This window comes from Armigeres subalbatus, chromosome 1 (genome assembly GCF_024139115.2).
Source record: "Armigeres subalbatus isolate Guangzhou_Male chromosome 1, GZ_Asu_2, whole genome shotgun sequence".
Taxonomy (NCBI): domain Eukaryota; kingdom Metazoa; phylum Arthropoda; class Insecta; order Diptera; family Culicidae; genus Armigeres; species Armigeres subalbatus.
This window is the reverse complement of record NC_085139.1, coordinates 242554030-242571163: the sequence shown is the minus strand read 5'-3', so window position 1 is coordinate 242571163 and position 17134 is coordinate 242554030. Positions and strand designations below refer to the sequence as shown.

Below are 17134 nucleotides of genomic sequence, written 5' to 3'. Positions count from 1 at the left end.
CCTCATTTATTTGTATTTCCAGTGCTCTAGACTAGTTATAACACTTAACGAGAGAAATTATTTCGACGCGACATTATCGACTAACATTTGCGACTATTAAGCTTCTTAGTTGCTGATTGAATTCGATGCTCTTCGGAAACTTTGGAATCTAACATCTTGTTGTTTATGAAGGTAAATTATGTGCTTAGTCGCATTGGCTACTGAACTTTATAGCCCATTCAGACCACAAGCTTAATCACTCGATAAAAGGAATCATGATGTTGAAGTTTAAAAAAAAAAATGGTTTTATTATTCATTGCATATTCGGCAATTCGGCCGTACGTAAATCTTTTTTTTTTGTTTTTTTTTTTGTTGTGCATATGCACAGCACATGTTTCGAAATGGACATATTGATATGAAATTTGCGTAGGGGTTATCACTCTCTAGATAGGCGTGTTAACCCCTACACAACAAGACCACTTTAAGGTCACGTTTGCGGAAAAGCCATCAGAATCCACCAGTACCACCAGTACCACCAGTACCAACCTTCAACGTGGTTAACTCTTTTTTGCAAATTGAACATCTTTCGGATGCTTGATTTGTCCAATCTTCACATGTGCTTTACTGTTGTTTATCCACAGTCAAGCGAGAATATTAATACATCGAATGCAAGCTTATATTATGCTTTGTGTCCAAAAATCTTAGAGGTATGTTTTTTCTATCAAAAGTTCCAAATTACTTTTGTAAGGCCCATCTGACTAACGAACCTTATTTTTATGGTTAATATGATACTACGACGTCAGTTGTTTGATTTCATACACTATTCTACGCCAACAGTATTTTATTTGGAAGGCTCAAAAGTTTCAAAGAAGTATACATAAGCGACAAACAAATAGTAAAATAAATTTTAATTAAAATATTTTTTTTATAACTTGAGAAGAAAATTATTTTCGGATTGTTTAGTTGTATGTTTCACCTTTCAAAAAACTTTGCACTTTGTTATATTGTGAAGTATTTTTTCTCTAACAGTAAGATCATATTCAGTTTTTTGTGAAGCTTAAATATTTTGAAACTCGTTCACAACATTTCTTGACGTGAAAACATTTCGACCCAAATTCGAATGCAATAAGTACTAAAAACTATTGCCAAAATAATGAAAAAAATACAAAGCTACAACTCCTCCTATTGGATCAATATTGTTTCTATGAATTTGTATAAAATACTATTTCCCAACGTCCAGAAAAAAAATTCCCCTACGTACTTCAAATTAAACTTTCGATTACTTGGGTTTTTACCTTAAGGCTCAAGACTCCATCACGCTGTTTTGAAAATTATGACTGTGTCGCTTGTTTGTAAACGTGATGCAATTGGTACGGAAAAAAGCAGCAGCGATAAATATATTTATTTCCGGTTTATTTGTTCAACCCGACGAACAACAATGATTGTTTCCAATAAATAAATCTGGCAACGAAGATGATTATTTGTATGCACATCTTTGTTTGCGTGTTGGCTGGCGTATACGTTTTATTGTTCGGATTGAATGAAGTTGCATCGCGTAGATTTTGAACTCACCATTTCACTTATTGCGCTTGTGAATTTTAAAGTCTACCGAATTTTTTTATATTCACAATACGGTCGACAAATTTGTTTCTCATTTCTAATTTTACTAAGAAACAAGCGAAACTAAAATACCCTTTTTCACTATTCTCGTATTTTTCATAGGTAACATGTTGAGAAAAATAAATGCAGAATAATCAAAAGTAACTCTCGTTCACCTTTGTAATCATCAATACCAAAATTCTTGAATTATTTAATACAATAACCTAAATACGGCTCCGTCATGCTTAAAACTCTTTAGCCTCCCGAATAAAATACTGTTGTAGATATGCTCTTCATTTTCAAAACATATTTAGCGTAGAATAGTGTATGAAAACAAGGAACTGACGTCATAGTATCATATTAACCATAAAAATAATGTTCTTTCGTCAGATGAACCTTGAAAAAATAATTTGGTAAATCGTACATAACGTTTGATAGAAAAACATACACCTGAGATTTTTGGACACAAAGAACAGTATAAGCTGAGCTTTCCATCGATGTATTATAAAAAATCGGTGGTGACAAACCTAACGGAATAATAATTTTCAAAAATAAACCCAAGATGGCGGCTAAAGCAGGGAGGGCAGCAGGGACTATGTCCAAGGGCTTGACGATCCCTCACCAGGCCATCTGCGAGTTGTGGCGCCTGCCTAGGATGTGGTGGGGTTTGACAGTGTGCCCTGTTAAACCTCTATAAAAAGCTGTATGAATCCGCAAGTAGGCTCCGTCAAAGCGACCGTGTGCCGCTCAAAGCGCACAACCCCAAGTCCTGGTGTTAGGTGGGACGCTAAACAGCCCTGACACGACGGCCCTCCGACGAGACAGGATGTTTGCGCAGGCCCAATAAGCCGCCTGGAAAACCAATAAATACGAACAATATAAGAGATAATGCGACTCGATACAATCGGCAACAACCTAGGCGACGAATAAAGGATCACGATTGGAAGTTTGGAACATGGAACTGCAAGTCAGGCTTCGCAGGTTGCGACAGGATAATCTACGATGAATTACATCCCCGCAATTTCGATGTCGTAGCGCTGCAGGAAATCTGCTGGACAGGACAGAAAGTGTGGAAAAGCGGGCATCGAGCGGCTACCTTCTACCAAAGCTGTGGCACCACCAACGAGCTGGGAACCGGCTTTATAGTGCTGGGAAAGATGCGCCAACGTGTGATTGGGTTGCAGCCAATCAACGCAAGGATATGCAAGCTGAGGATAAAAGGCCGTTTCTTCAACTATAGCATCATCAACGTGCACTGCCCACACGAAGGGAGATCCGACGACGAGAAAGAAGCGTTCTGTGTGCAGCTGGAGCAGACATACGATGGATGCCCACCGCGGGACGTCAAAATCGTCATCGGTGACATGAACGCTCAGGTAGGAAGGGAGGAAATAGACCGGTCATCGGGCCGGATAGTCTGCATACCGTATCGAACGACAACGGCCAACGATGCATAAATTTTGCAGCCTCCCGCGGAATGGTAGTCTGAAGCACTTTCTTCCCCCGCAAGAATATCCACAAGGCCACATGGAAATCACCTAATCAAGTAACGGAAAACCAAATCGACCACGTTCTAATCGACGGCAAAGTCTTCTCCGACATCACGAACGTGCGCACTTACCGCAGTGCGAATATTGAATCAGACCACTACCTCGTTGCAGTATGTCTGCGCTCAAAACTCTCGACGGTGATCAACACGCGTCGGAGTCGTCCGCCGTGGCTAAACATTGGGCGGCTACAAGACGGTAGACTAGCCCAAGACTACGCGCAGCAGCTGGAAGTGGCACTCACAACGGAAGAGCAGCCAGGCGCAGCATCTCTTGAAGTTGGCTGGAGAGATATTCGATCCGCCATTGGAAGCACCGCAACCGCTGCACTACCCAAGTAACAATTTCCATGCTTGTTGGATTTATTTAATTCTTATAGTGGTTTTATGACAGCAACCGCCATGACTAGTTTTCAGTTTTATTGGCGCTCTTATTGCTATCAATAAACCACTCATAAATCAACTGGAAAAGCTTCAAACGTCAAATTCCGATTGATCTTATGAGCAACTCTACGATTGTGGTAAAGAGCTTAATAAGCCATATTTTCAAAGCTCGATCAAAGTCGTAATGTGGTCAAATGAATAACCCCAATAAGAATATTTGCATTGCAAAGAGTTTATAACGGTGTGAAAGAAGAGCAACATTTTTCTGCTCGGAATGTATGATGGCCATATTGGAAAAGGAGAAGTATTTTCAGGTCGGTGAAATTTATCGCTGAAATCCATAAATAAATGATATTTTCTTCGCGTAGAACTTTTCTTGTTAAATGATTGGAATTAGGAGCAACATCAACATATTAGGATATTTACGATGTTGATGTTTTAGTTGTTTTCAACTTAAAGCGCTAAACTACATTATTTTGCCGGCGCGTGGTATACAATCTTATTTTTTACCTAGATTTCACCATAAAATCGAAAGCGCAGTTTATTTCAAAGAAAGTATATTGAAAAACTAACCTGATAAATTTTATTTTGTTGACATCCTCTTCATGAATTTCATCATCAGTCCATTTTGTTATTATTTCCCGCAATATATTTTCCCCTTTTTAAAGCAACATGTTTGACAGCTGCCGCAGCCAAATTCCCTTTTTTGCAGGTGTTTCAAAAAGGGTTTTTCAAATACTCTTATAGGAGGTTTATAGTGGTTAACTAGAGAGGGCCACTTGGCCATATTTTACTCTTATAGTGGTCATCAGAAGGTTGTCGTGTAGTTATGAGTTTTATTGTTAGTTCTTATGATTTGATCTTGAAAACCATTCCAAGAGGGGAATAAAACTTAAAATGTTACTTGGGTAGGCACGGTGGCTCCGGATCAGAGAAACGACTGGTATGACGGCGAATGTGAGCAGTTAGTTGAGGAGAAGAATGCAGCACGGGCCAGATTGCTGCAACACCGCACGAGGGCTAACGAGGCACGATAAAAAACGGGCGCGGAACAGACAAAACTCGATTTTCCGGAGGAAAAAGCGTCAGCAGGAAAATCGAGACCGTGAAGAGACGGAGGAACTGTACCGCGCTAATAACGCACGAAAGTTCTATAAGAAGTTAAACCGTTCACGTAAGGGCAACGTGCCACAGCCTGATATGTGTAAGGACATAAACTTCTTACAAACGAGCGTGAGGTGATCCAAAGGTGGCGGCAGCACTACGAAGAGCACCTGAATGGCGATATGGCAGACAACGGTGGCGGTATGGTAATGAACCTAGGAGCACGCGCGCAGGACATGCGACTTCCGGCTCCGAATCTCCAGGAAATCCAGGAGGAGATCGGCTGGCTGAAAAACAACAAAGCCCCTGTAGTTGACCAACAACCAGGATAGGTGTTTAAACACGGTGGTGAGGCACTGGCTAGAGCGCTGCACTGGGTGATTACAAAGGTTTGGGAGGATGAGGTTCTGCCGCAGGAGTGGATGGAAGGTGTCGTGTGTCCCATCTACAAAAAGGGCGATAAGCTGTATTGTAGCAACTACCGCGCAATCACATAGCTGTACGCCGCCTACAAGGTACTCTCCCAAATATTATGCCGCCGACTAACACCAATTGCAAGAGAGTTCGTGGGGCAGTACCAGGCGGGATTTATGGGTGAACGCTCTACCACAGACCAGGTGTTCACCATACGTCAGGTATTGCAGAAATGCCGCGAATACAACGTGCCCACACATCATCTATTCATCGACTTCAAAGCCGCATATGATACAATCGATCAGGACCAGCTATGGCAGCTAATGCACGAACACGGATTTCCGGATAAACTGACACGGTTGATCAAAGCGACGATGGATCGGGTGATGTGCGTAGTTCGAATTTCAGGGGCTTTTTCGAGTCCCTTCGAAACCCGCAGAGGGTTACGGCAAGGTGATGGTCTTTCGTGTCTGCTATTCAACATTGCTTTGGAAGGGGTAATACGAAGAGCAGGGATTAACACGAGTGGTACAATTTTCAATAAGTCCATGGTGGTAGAAGAATTTGTGTACTTGGGCTCACTGGTGACTGCCGAAAATGATACCAGCAGAGAAATTCGGAGACGCATAGTGGCTGGAAACATACTTTGGACATACTTTGGACTCCGCTAGACGCTCCAATCGAATAGAGTTCGCCGCCGTACCAAACTGACAATCTACAAAACGCTCATTAGACCGGTAGTCCTCTACGGACACGAGACCTGGACGATGCTCGTGGAGGACCAACGCGCACTTGGAGTTTTCGAAAGGAAAGTGCTGCGTACCATCTATGGTGGGGTGCAGATGGCGAAACCATCCATCGTTCACACCGCGGAAATCGGACGACTGCGGTGGGCCGGGCACGTAGCCAGAATGTCGGACAGTAACCAGGTGAAAATGGTTCTCGACAACGATCCGACGGGCACAAGTAGGCGAGGTGCGTAGCGGGCAAGGTGGATCGATCAGGTGGAAGATGACTGGCGGACCCTCCGTAGACTGCGTGGTTGGCGACGTGTAGCCATGGACCGGGCCGAATGGAGAAGACTCTACCGCACAGGCCACTTCGGCCTTAGTCTGAATAAATAAATAATAATAATGGAAAAAATATGAGCAAAATCCTTTCATATTCACTCAAATTTGACGATTTGTGATTCTTCCACCTCACCCGTAAGTTTGTAGTTCAATCCATTAAAAGAATAAACAAACAACCATGTGTTCACCATTATTTTACATGCAATTGAGTCATTTTACACCATTCTACAGTGGCTAAATTCGTGTTTCTAGCGCGTTTATTTAAAAGTACCTTTATTATGCGATTTAGCGTAATGGCGTCTTCGAGACATTTTATCAGTAAGTCGACGCGCTTCTTTGGAGGTATTCAGCCAAATGATCAATCCCCCTAAAAGTGAGATGAAAAAAATATTTTTTCCACTTTACAACATGGAAGGTATACGTCTTCGCGAGAGTTGTAGCAAAAGTTCTCCTGAAAAACTTTGTCGAAGACACCAAGTTCGTAATTTCATTACTTTTGGAGATTTATTTATTTTTATGCCAACAAGTTTTGAACATGTTCGATGTATGAGCGAGCATACAAGCATATGGAGACGCATGGTGCATTGGTTCATCAACTCCTTGTGATGGGTGATTTCTAACTTGCTTAATAGGAAATGGTTTTTGATGAAACATTCCTTACATTCGCTTACAACTCTACAGTTCGGGTATTAATTTAAAGTTCATTACTTGTACTTTGCTATGCGTATGAGATTGACTGCCATAATTTGCCCCTTGTCAAGTAGCAATTAAATCAAATATGACTAAAAAATCTGATAAAACTGTTATAACTTTCTTATTTTTTTAGTTTTCAAGTCACAATAGCCACAAACGGTGTATTTTACTAGTAGGTATGTAAAACTGAGCATAGAAATTAAAGTGAAGAAGATATGTTAAAAAAAACATTAAGAGGTTGACTGCATAAAACATAAAACATCTCTAAAAATAACGGAATTACGAACTTGGTGTCTTCGACAAAGTTTTTCAGGAGAACTTTTGCTACAACTTTTATAAACAATAAAACCTTATATGTTGTAAAGTGGAAAAATTAAATTTTTCATCTCACTTTTAGGGGGATTGATCAGTAAGCTGAATGCCTCCAAAGAAGCGCATTAACTTACTGATAAAATGTCTCGAAGACACCATCACGCTAAATTGAATAATAAAGGTACTATTAAATAAACGCGCTCAAAACACGGTTTTACTGTGCATTCGGGTGTTTTGCTCCAGGCCGATTTTTGAAACATTTTTTTCAAATGCGTTAGAAAGTCATGAACACCTTATTGTTTTGAATGGGAGATCTTTGTGAAATGTGGCTGGTTTTGTAAATTTTGCATTTACACGTTGATATGGTTCGGTATTCTTGTTTATATTGGTGAAAACATCTAAAAAGCTTAAGGGGTGCATATTGCTTTTTTTTGTTTTGGAACTGTTTTTTTGGAAATTTCGATTGATTTTGATTTCACAGCAAACTTCAATAATAAAATGTCTTGACTTCCATTTATTTCACATCGAACACCCAAATTTGCCCGTCCTATCGCTTCCATACGCACCCATTCGGATGTCCCCGTACCGAACGAATCCCCAGACTGCGACCGCCAAACTTTGTTGTTTATCTCCCATACGTCGACGACGAACGAGATGCTACACACCGCGCTTTTCGAGTGGCTCCACCAAAGTCCCCAACCAGCAGCGCCAACAAGCCCAGTACGTACCTATCCGGAGAAGAGCTTTTTGCGTGCAGTGCACTGAATCGATTGTGTGTCTATATAAAAATTTACCATCTCAGCTGAGCTTCGCTCAGTTGGCAACGATCGGTCGGATCGTTCGGACGCGTTTTCTTCCCCCTTAGAGGCTCAGTGTGGGTACCATTGGAGTGTATGATAAGTGACAGGTGTACGGAAGTTGACCGTTGGTGGCGAATGTGACACGACACGTGATTAGCAAGTGTGACGATCTGGGATTAATTGGAAGAATAGTCGGAAACCCAGTAAGACCCAGTGGCACAGATAACGAATGATCTCCGGTGTTAGTGCAGTGACAGCAAGGCAGAACGGTTATTCCCAGGGATCGCGACATCGGTGATAACGCGTCTTCTCGAACTGCCCAAACGATTGTGATTCCAAAATATTATTGCACCACAGCTGAAAGGAGAGGATGCCGATAGGTTGCTGCTAACTAATCGAAGCAAAGTGAAAGCAGATCAACGGGATTCCCCTCTGGATAGTCCGGGAGGTGTAGAATACGCCAAGTGAGTGAATGGGTTGCTTTCAGGTTTCTGGTGCGTGTGGCTTCTTTGGGTGCCTGAAGTGGGAACTTGGTCGCATAAAAATATGACACGCGACCGATTATAAACAACAGTTACTTCACTTACTTTCTTCGGAACTGAACGGTTGTTTTTTTTTTGTGGAGCACAACACTAAGCGGAGGATGGCTTTTACCCGCGGGCAGCGAGTGGGTGCGTTGCAGCTTGATGTCGAGTGCTACGGCTAAGAGACACGGAACAGTTTAGGAAAAGAAAGGTGCCTTGCAAAGAGTTGGCGCGTGTTGTGCTGCGCTGGGGTATGGCATTCGATGTCAGTGGGGTAATCAGATTCATGTTGGGTATGTGACGAACGCCGTGAATGCGGTCTTCAAATGGAGTTGGACTTGCAAGATTTGAGGTGCTTAGCACATATAGATAAGTACTAAGACCATCGACCTTCTTTTGTTCTGAATGGACAAGTTTGACGGGATTGTGAGTAATGAGCGTTGGATAAGACAAGTACTGGTTCTTTTGCAACAAAGGAATGTCTCGCTGCTTTGCATTTAGAACATCGAACTTTGATGCATATGATGCATACGACCAATTTTTCATCCCGCTTTTAGATTTATATTCAAGCTTCTTTGACCAATTACAGAAGGGTGCAAGATATGCTAGTTTTCCTCATATAAGTTAGAATTTTTTTTAATGATGAACCTCTTTTATGTACTGAATTTTACTCTGAATGAACTGACACTGTAGCAAGGAAAATCATTTTTCATTTTGAAATGTTTTCTATAGACTCTAAAACTATTATATTTGACTTTTGATTGTTTACACTCCTGTATTAATTCATGCCCCAAAGTCGAAATGGAAGTAGACTTTTCCCAATAGAATTTTACTTATGCTGAAAGAGATTGATTGTGTCTAGAGAACACACTTGTTGGGGCTATTAAACTAGTTCTGGTATGCCAAATAATGAGATTATTACTTATCAATTTGATTACTTTCGCCCTTTGAATAATACTTAGATTTTCCCTCATAATCAAAATTTTCACCTTCTGAACTGCTAGGGGAGCTGTTCCGTTTTCCATCTCACTGAACATATATTCATCTCATCGCAAAAAAGAAATACAGAACCAATCTCCTCGCTTATTCTTGCTAACACGCGTGCTCACTGCTGAAAAAGATCACAAAAATAAGAAACAAACCAAATTCCTTTTCACTGCTTTGTTTTTGATGGGATGGAAATAGGAGCTATGGGATGAAGTACCGAACCGTTCCCCTATTTTAAATAAACCTGAAACTGATCTTTAGAGTGTCAATTGCCTTTTTTATAATTGTTGATAGAATCACTTTCTGAATGAACGGTGGTGTACTCTCCTATATATTTTGGTTGAAGATTCCATATGAAAATGGAAAATCAGGTGGGAGGGAGTTGGTTTTGCGTAAAACTCATTTCTTTTCCCTGCATTCTGGCTGGAACAATCAAACGTTATATTTATAGAGGCGCTCAACAAATAATTATATCATTTCCGTGTGTGAAATACACACGATTCTTTTTTTACACGGGGGAACAAAATTGCTTAAAAAGTGTGGAAATCCTCAGACGAAAAAAAACATGAGGGTTGTTTACAAGAAACGACCGCTGGACGCAAACTAAGTACCTGAACACTATTAACATCATTTGATATTTTAACAATTACTATTTGTATTATTAGCAGTTTTCTTCTCTTCCTAATGAATGTAAAAATCAATGATAGTCATGATTACAGACGCGTATAGGGTAAGACGGTATAATATGCCCCCCCTAAGGCAATACCTATGAAAAAAAATTATTTTTCAACGTAATTTATACAAACTTTGTGTTATTTGGTAGCTCAACAAGTCGCAAATGCATTACCTGTGAGTAGTCATATAAAAATATTACTGAGAACACGTAATAAAGCTTTTTTGAAAAGTCGTGAAAAACTGGATTTCAAAAAGTGCCTGGGCAATATGCCCCACCGTTATCAACCACGTATCATAGCCCTTCATTGGTATTTTATCTATCCCATAATAAAAAGGTTACAAATCCTTATGTGCTTGACATTAAAAAACCAACATAAGTCCATTCAAGCAGGTCTGAATTACATTTCAAAATTGTCCATACATTTTTGAAGCAACTGCTGCAGGCTCGCTGCGCTTGTGTACAGTTGGTAAGGGCATACCGTCCTGCCTACACTGGGGCGTTTTGGCCAGTGAAACATGTTTTCGAAAATCGTTACATTTTTGAAGATGGAAGTAATTTTATATCATATTAACCACTGAGAAAAGTTATTTTGTTGCCCAACTGAGTGTTCCAGTGCAAGTTTTCCGGACAGTATGCTAGAGTCGCTCCAGAACGTTGAGCAAACAAACATGAAAAGTTACATCAAAACTGTAACTTTTTGTATTTTACTATTATTTTCATTGTGTAATAGAAAAATACTTCCACATTCACATAGTATGATGGTTTTACAAATATTTATAGGTTCCAACTGATTTTTACCCTTAGTTAGGTATAGTTTTCTAGAAATCAAAGGGGAGCGTTTTGGCCAGGTGGGGCGCATTATACCGTCTTACCCTACGTGCCAAAATACGGGTGGGACAAAACAACAAATAGCGGAAATAACGTAGCGGGGTTTCTAAGAAGCATAAGATATTAATGATTTCAAGATCATTAAATTTTAGGAATCTTCAGGAATTTCTGTGGATCGCTACGAATGACTTAGAAAACTTATGATTAATCAAGAATGCCCTAAGGCCCTGGGTCTTATTTCGGACAAGATTATGTGGACTTAGGGATGATGGTGGATCTTATAATGGACTTCCAACAATTCATCTAAACTAGCTAGAATTTATAACTAGAATAACTAGAATTTATAACTAAGATTTTTTTAAACGTGCAATTGACCATATTAGCAGATTTCAACAATCTTTATTTTCTACAGTAATTCTAATAGAATTTTAAACATTCTTTTGAGATTCCAGGAATATTTTTAACAGCAACCATTACGTACTTCCTGAAAATGTTCAATAACTTAAGGGAAACCATTAAATCACCAAAACATTTAATTTCTTGGAAAACCTCTAGACATTCTTGATCACTTTTTGGATTCAAATGCTTCCTGAAATCCTTACGGATTGTCAGTAGACTTTTTGGAAAAAAATACTTTCTACAAAACCCCCGAAACATCCACGATTAATAGTTTAACCTTAATTTTTCCCGTAAAGCTAGTAGATCACTTTTACGCAGTGTTGGTAAAATCACTCATAAATCTCAATCAATGAGCCTTCCCATGCGAACGAAATCGTCTGCGATTTTAAAGGAATGCATCACGCTTGAATTTTTCATGCTAAAATGCATAATTTCACTCATTTGCCAAAAAATCATTTTGGTTGAAAAACACATTTGAAAACAAATTGGGGGCAATTTATTGCTTATACATGAAAGAGTGTCTTATATTTTATACGACAAACGTCAATTCACTGTTTTTAACGAAGGAGAACAAAAGAAAACTTACTATGATTCAAATGGATGATTAAACTCATCCATGAGTTTTTAGGTGCTGAGTTGGGTGCCAAATCGAGCCCTAGCTTAATCCATTTTTCAAGCTAGGGCAATAAGTTGTGGTATTTAAAGAATTTATCCTGTTTAGTCCTCTCTACCAATTGCAGTTTTTGAATTATAACAAAATTATCTTTACCCTTCACATGGTTGAAAGGCTAAATTGTATGCAGCGGAAACAGCTTTTCTAGCAATTAGTTATAAAACCAGGGCCCGCATCGACCTAGGCTGAACTAACTGCTGGAAAAAGTTTGAGTTAGGGTTTTATGGATGTACTAACTCTTCATGAACTGGTAAACAATGGTAGTTCGAGAAACACACGGAAATTATTGTTACTGAACAACTTCTTTAAATTGAAATGGTCTTGTAGATAGAGCTAAATCCCGGGTTTCTAGCTTTACTGGCAAGACAAGGATGTGGCTAGGGCTCCGATGCATGGCCAATTAACAGTATTACTGTTCTGTTTTCTCAAGGAAAGATTTGATAAGGGGCGCGCCTTCAATGAGATTGCTCTCTGTGAAGTGTCTAAATAGCGGGACCGTGTCATGTACTATTGGGAAAACAAAACAAGAACTGTATCGAAACCGATACTTCATTGCTTCTCAATAGTAATGGAGTAATTCAACATGTACTTAAACACTAAGGATACAAGGAATGCTAAAATAGATCTAATAGCTGGTCGCAGTGGCACACCCGAACAGTAAAAAAAACCTTAATTTATTTCTGAAATAAATAGTTCGAAACTTTGTGGAAAACTAAAACTTCGAGATATAAAGTTTTCGTTCAAAGGGATGTAGCATATATGTTTTCTTTCATGTTCGAACGAGAGATAAAACACATTTTTATTTTGTTACGGAATGAAATTCTTGTTGAGTTTGATATCGAAACTACATTACCTACATTACATGGGTCCGCGACGTTAGGCATAAGTACGTTAGACATAATGGACGTTAGGCATAACGGACGGTAGGCATAATGTACGCTAGGCATAATGGACGTTTGGCATAATTCAACCTTCTTTATGTCATGGGCTGTTCTTTGGGTCATTTTATGCCTATCGTCTATTATGCCTATCGCATATTATGCTTAACGTCCGTTATGCCTAACGTCCATTATGCCTAACGTACTTATGCCTAACGTCTTTCTTTATGCCTTACGGGATATACCCCATTACATTAGGGTAAATCCGGGTGAGATGCCGCGTCGCTACAGATGCCACAGAGATCTGGTAGAACGAATTTAATTTTTTGGCACAAATTTACGTGAGTGAGAGGCCCGTCGGTTTGTCGGTGATAAAATGCTTTTGAATTTTTTTTTGAAGTTTCATACACCATGTAGAATAAGGCAGTTTCATCAGGCACCGAATTATCACCGTATGCATAATTTGGATGCTCAAAATATGTTCCCATGTGTCAGATGATTTCTTATATATGTTATGTCAATGTTTCTATCATCACTAGATGGATAGATAAAGCCTGTCTACGTTAAATTTCGGACACTGGGATAATGTCCAATTTATTTGTAGCCATTGTATAAATTTGAACGAGAATGAAAACATGATGAAAGCAGCACATAAAGCAGAGAGATTCAATTGTCATGTAAATTGATCGTCTCAGTGCTTTGTGAAAATGTTAAAAAATCGCATTGGAAGAAAGGTGTCCGAAATTTAACGTGGAGACGTTTTATTTTTTTTTCGGTAAAGGGATATCACCAAAATTGCATTTTCTTAAATCCGTTGATTTACTCCCACAGTAGAGTGATTCAAATTTTGACTTTTTTGCTCCCCGATGCTTAAGGTCACTCCTGACAGAATCCAAGTTTCAAAGTGCTCGCGTTTTCGGGGGCACATTACTCGATACGGAGGCGGCGGAAAACTGTCATTTTTGTTGATTCAGCTTTGCTGCGTCGTGAAAAAATAAAAATGACAGTTGTGGGTTGCTTCCGTATCGAGTGGTGTGCCCCCGAAAACGCGAGCACTTTGAAACTTGGATTCTGTCAGGAGTGACCTTAAACGATTGCATTTGTCTTTTTAATAATCCTTCACAATTTTTATCCAATTTGGATGTAATTTGAGTTAGCACGCGCGGTTTGAAGTTTCTATGAAAACAGTTACTTCCACGGAAAACCGTTCCCTAACGCTTCATTCAAAGCTTTAAAAGCATATGAGTACATTGGCAACATAGAAAATTTGACTAGAAAACGGGCCGTCTTCGTTGCGAAACGATTTGATGCTCGCAAGAATAGTTATTAAGGAAATACTGAATTGTGGGAAATTCAATTTAACACGTAAAAGAATAACATCAATATCAATAATGAGCATTTTTATTTTCTTCATAACTTTGCTTCCAAACGAGAAATCGCTTCGCAACAACAACTGCCTTTCAGCTTGAGAAGTATCCTGTGTAGTCAATGTGTTGATTATATTTAAATACTTCATGGGTTACCCCACAGAACGTTCTTTCACATAAGGGCCGGTTTTCACAGTAATTTCCATACAAACTTTAAATGTCGCGTGCACAGTCAAATTACATCCAAAATAGCTAAAAATTTAGGAGGATTATTAAAATGGCAAAAAAGTCAAAATTTGAATCACTCTATCCCAAAGCTAGTGAAAAGTTGAACATTCCTAGATATGTACAATATTATAACTAGAAGATTTGAATAAGATATTGGTGAAAAACCTGAGAAAATCGCCTTATAAATGACTGAGATATAGATATTAGTTACAACGGAATGAACGAATGAATATTAGTGTTAATATGGATACCTACATTCATGGGCGTAGCCAGGATTTCGAGAAGGGGGGGGGGGCAACTTTGTTGGTCTTCTAAATCGTAGTTTTATAGTAGTTTTATAAAAACACATGAATATTAACACATGAAACCAAATCGAAACAATAATGATTAAAACAATAATGGATTTAAAAATGCGTGATTTATTGCTCATCAGATATTTTTAAATAAAGTGAGAAAAATATTTACGAGCTAAATATTCAGAAAGAATATAAAATCGGCTATAACCATTATTATAAAAATCCTGCGTTCTTCCATAAGTTTAAGAAAACTAGAACCATACATCTGAATTTCTAAACAAATCCTCTCTGAAATAATATTTATTATAAAATAGGCAGAAAAATCAATATGCAAGCTTTTTCCAGGAATTCCTTTGACAATATTGCTCCTGGCATTCTATCCGAAATTCTATCAGGAATTCTTTAGGAATGCCTCCAGTAACTTCTTCGGCAGTGTCTTCAGGAATTCCACCATAAATTTTGCCGGGAATTGATCCGAAAATTCCACCATTATTTACTCCAAGAAAATCTTCACGAACTTCTTTATAAGTTCTGCAGAATTACCTGCAATAATTCAAATAATTTCGTGCTGTTTCCCATAATTTTTAGGAATAAGAATAATCCGTGGAAATTCCACAGAATTGCCAGTAAACATTCCTGAGAATATGACGAAAAATCTTCGAATTTCTTTTGTAAATTCCATAAAATTTTCCGTGAATTGTTTCGAATAATTTCTTGTGAAAATTCCAAAGAATTTCTCCAGGAATTCCACCGGAAATTTATACAGAAATTATATCGTAAATGAAATCAACAATGGAATTTTCGGAGGAATTCCTAGATTAATTCGCAATGAAATTCTGAAAGGATTCCGGTGGAAACTTCAAGATTTCCACTGGTAGATCCTCCAGGAGTTTCTCCGAAAATTCCTCCTAGAATTCTTCCAGGAGTTCCACCGGCATTTCAACCAAGAATTTCTCTAGGATTTCATTCGAGAATAATTCCGGTAGTTCTATCGGCAGTTCCGCTGAAAATTCTTCCGGGAATTTCGGCAAAATTGGAATTTATTTAGGCTTCTTCAGGAATTTATATAGATTTTACACCAGAAGCTCCTCCGAGAATTTCTCTGCGAGCTCCTCAGGGAATTCTCCGGGAGGTCATCTGATGATGATGATGGTCCAGCTACAAACCCCAACAAAGGTTCCAGCTAGACGAGATTTGTCTATAAGATGAATTCTCTTGTTTCCGAGAATGCTTCTGGTAGTTTCCCCGGGGTTCCTTTGGAAATTCTCCCGGGAGTTTCTTCAGAAATTCTTCCAGAAAATTACTTTGAGAGTTCCTCCGGGAATTCCACCAGCAATTCATCCGGGAGTTTCTCCGGAAATTCCTCCGGGAGTTCCACCAGAAGCTATTCCAGGAAATTATTCAGGCTTTTTTCAGGAAATCATTTAGGCTTTCTTCAGAAATTAAGCTGGGAGGTCTTCTAGGAATTCTTCTAGGAGTTCCTCCTGAGATTCCTCCGGGAGTTCTTACAGGAGCTCCCTCCGAGAGTTTCACCGGCAGTTTCTCCGGGTGTTTCTCTGAAAAGGAACTCCCGGAGGAACTCCCAGAGTAATTTCCGGAGGAACTCCCGGGGGATTTTCTATAGGAATTTCCGGAGAAATTATCAGAGGAATTCTCGGAGGAAATGCCGGTGGAACTTTTGGAGGAATTTATTGAAGAACTACAGGAAGAATTTCCGGAGGAAATCCTGGAGAAACTCTCGTAAGAATTCTAGGATGAACTCCCAAAGGAACTTCCGTAAGAATTCCAGAAGGAACTCCTAGAAGAATTCTTAAAAGAACTTCCCGGAGGAATTTCCATAAGAACTCCCAGAGAAATTCTCCGAGGAACTTCTGGAGGAATTTGTTGATAAATGCCTAAAGAAATGCTAAATGAATTCCTGGAAGAAATCCTGATTGAATTCCCGGAGGAACTACTGGTGGAACTTCAGAGGAACATCCGGTGGAATACCCTAGAGAAAGAGAAAAAATATTTCTGAAGGAACTTCCGAAATCCCATTTCCCGTGAAATTCCCGCCAAATATCGTCCAGGAATTCCCTGTAAAGTTCCTGGAGGTATTACCGGAGAATTTCTTGGAAAAACTCCTGGAAGAATTCCCGGAGGAACTCCCACAAGCACTTCCGGAGGAATTCCCACATGGAAGTCTTGGAATAATTCTTAGAGAAGTTCCTAAAGGAATTTCCGAAAAAATATCTGAAGGAATTCCCAGAAAAATACCAGGAGAAATTAATGCAGAAATTCCCAGATGAAATCCTGAAAGTATTCCCAGATGAATTGTGGATTGTTGCGGATTGTTGCGAAGAAATTTCTGGAAGAACTCTTGGCAGATATCCGAGTA

The 17134-nt window shown here is 39.3% G+C and overlaps 1 protein-coding gene across 1 annotated transcript in view; it reads left to right on the top strand.

Moving 5' to 3' along the window:
* The first annotated feature begins 7874 nt into the window (after positions 1 to 7874).
* Positions 7875 to 17134, top strand: part of LOC134207156 (carboxypeptidase D-like) — a 65179-nt gene continuing 55919 nt past the window's right edge. Inside the window, 1 exon segment of the mRNA XM_062682877.1 lies at positions 7875 to 8365. The gene's annotated coding sequence lies outside the window, so the exon portion shown is untranslated.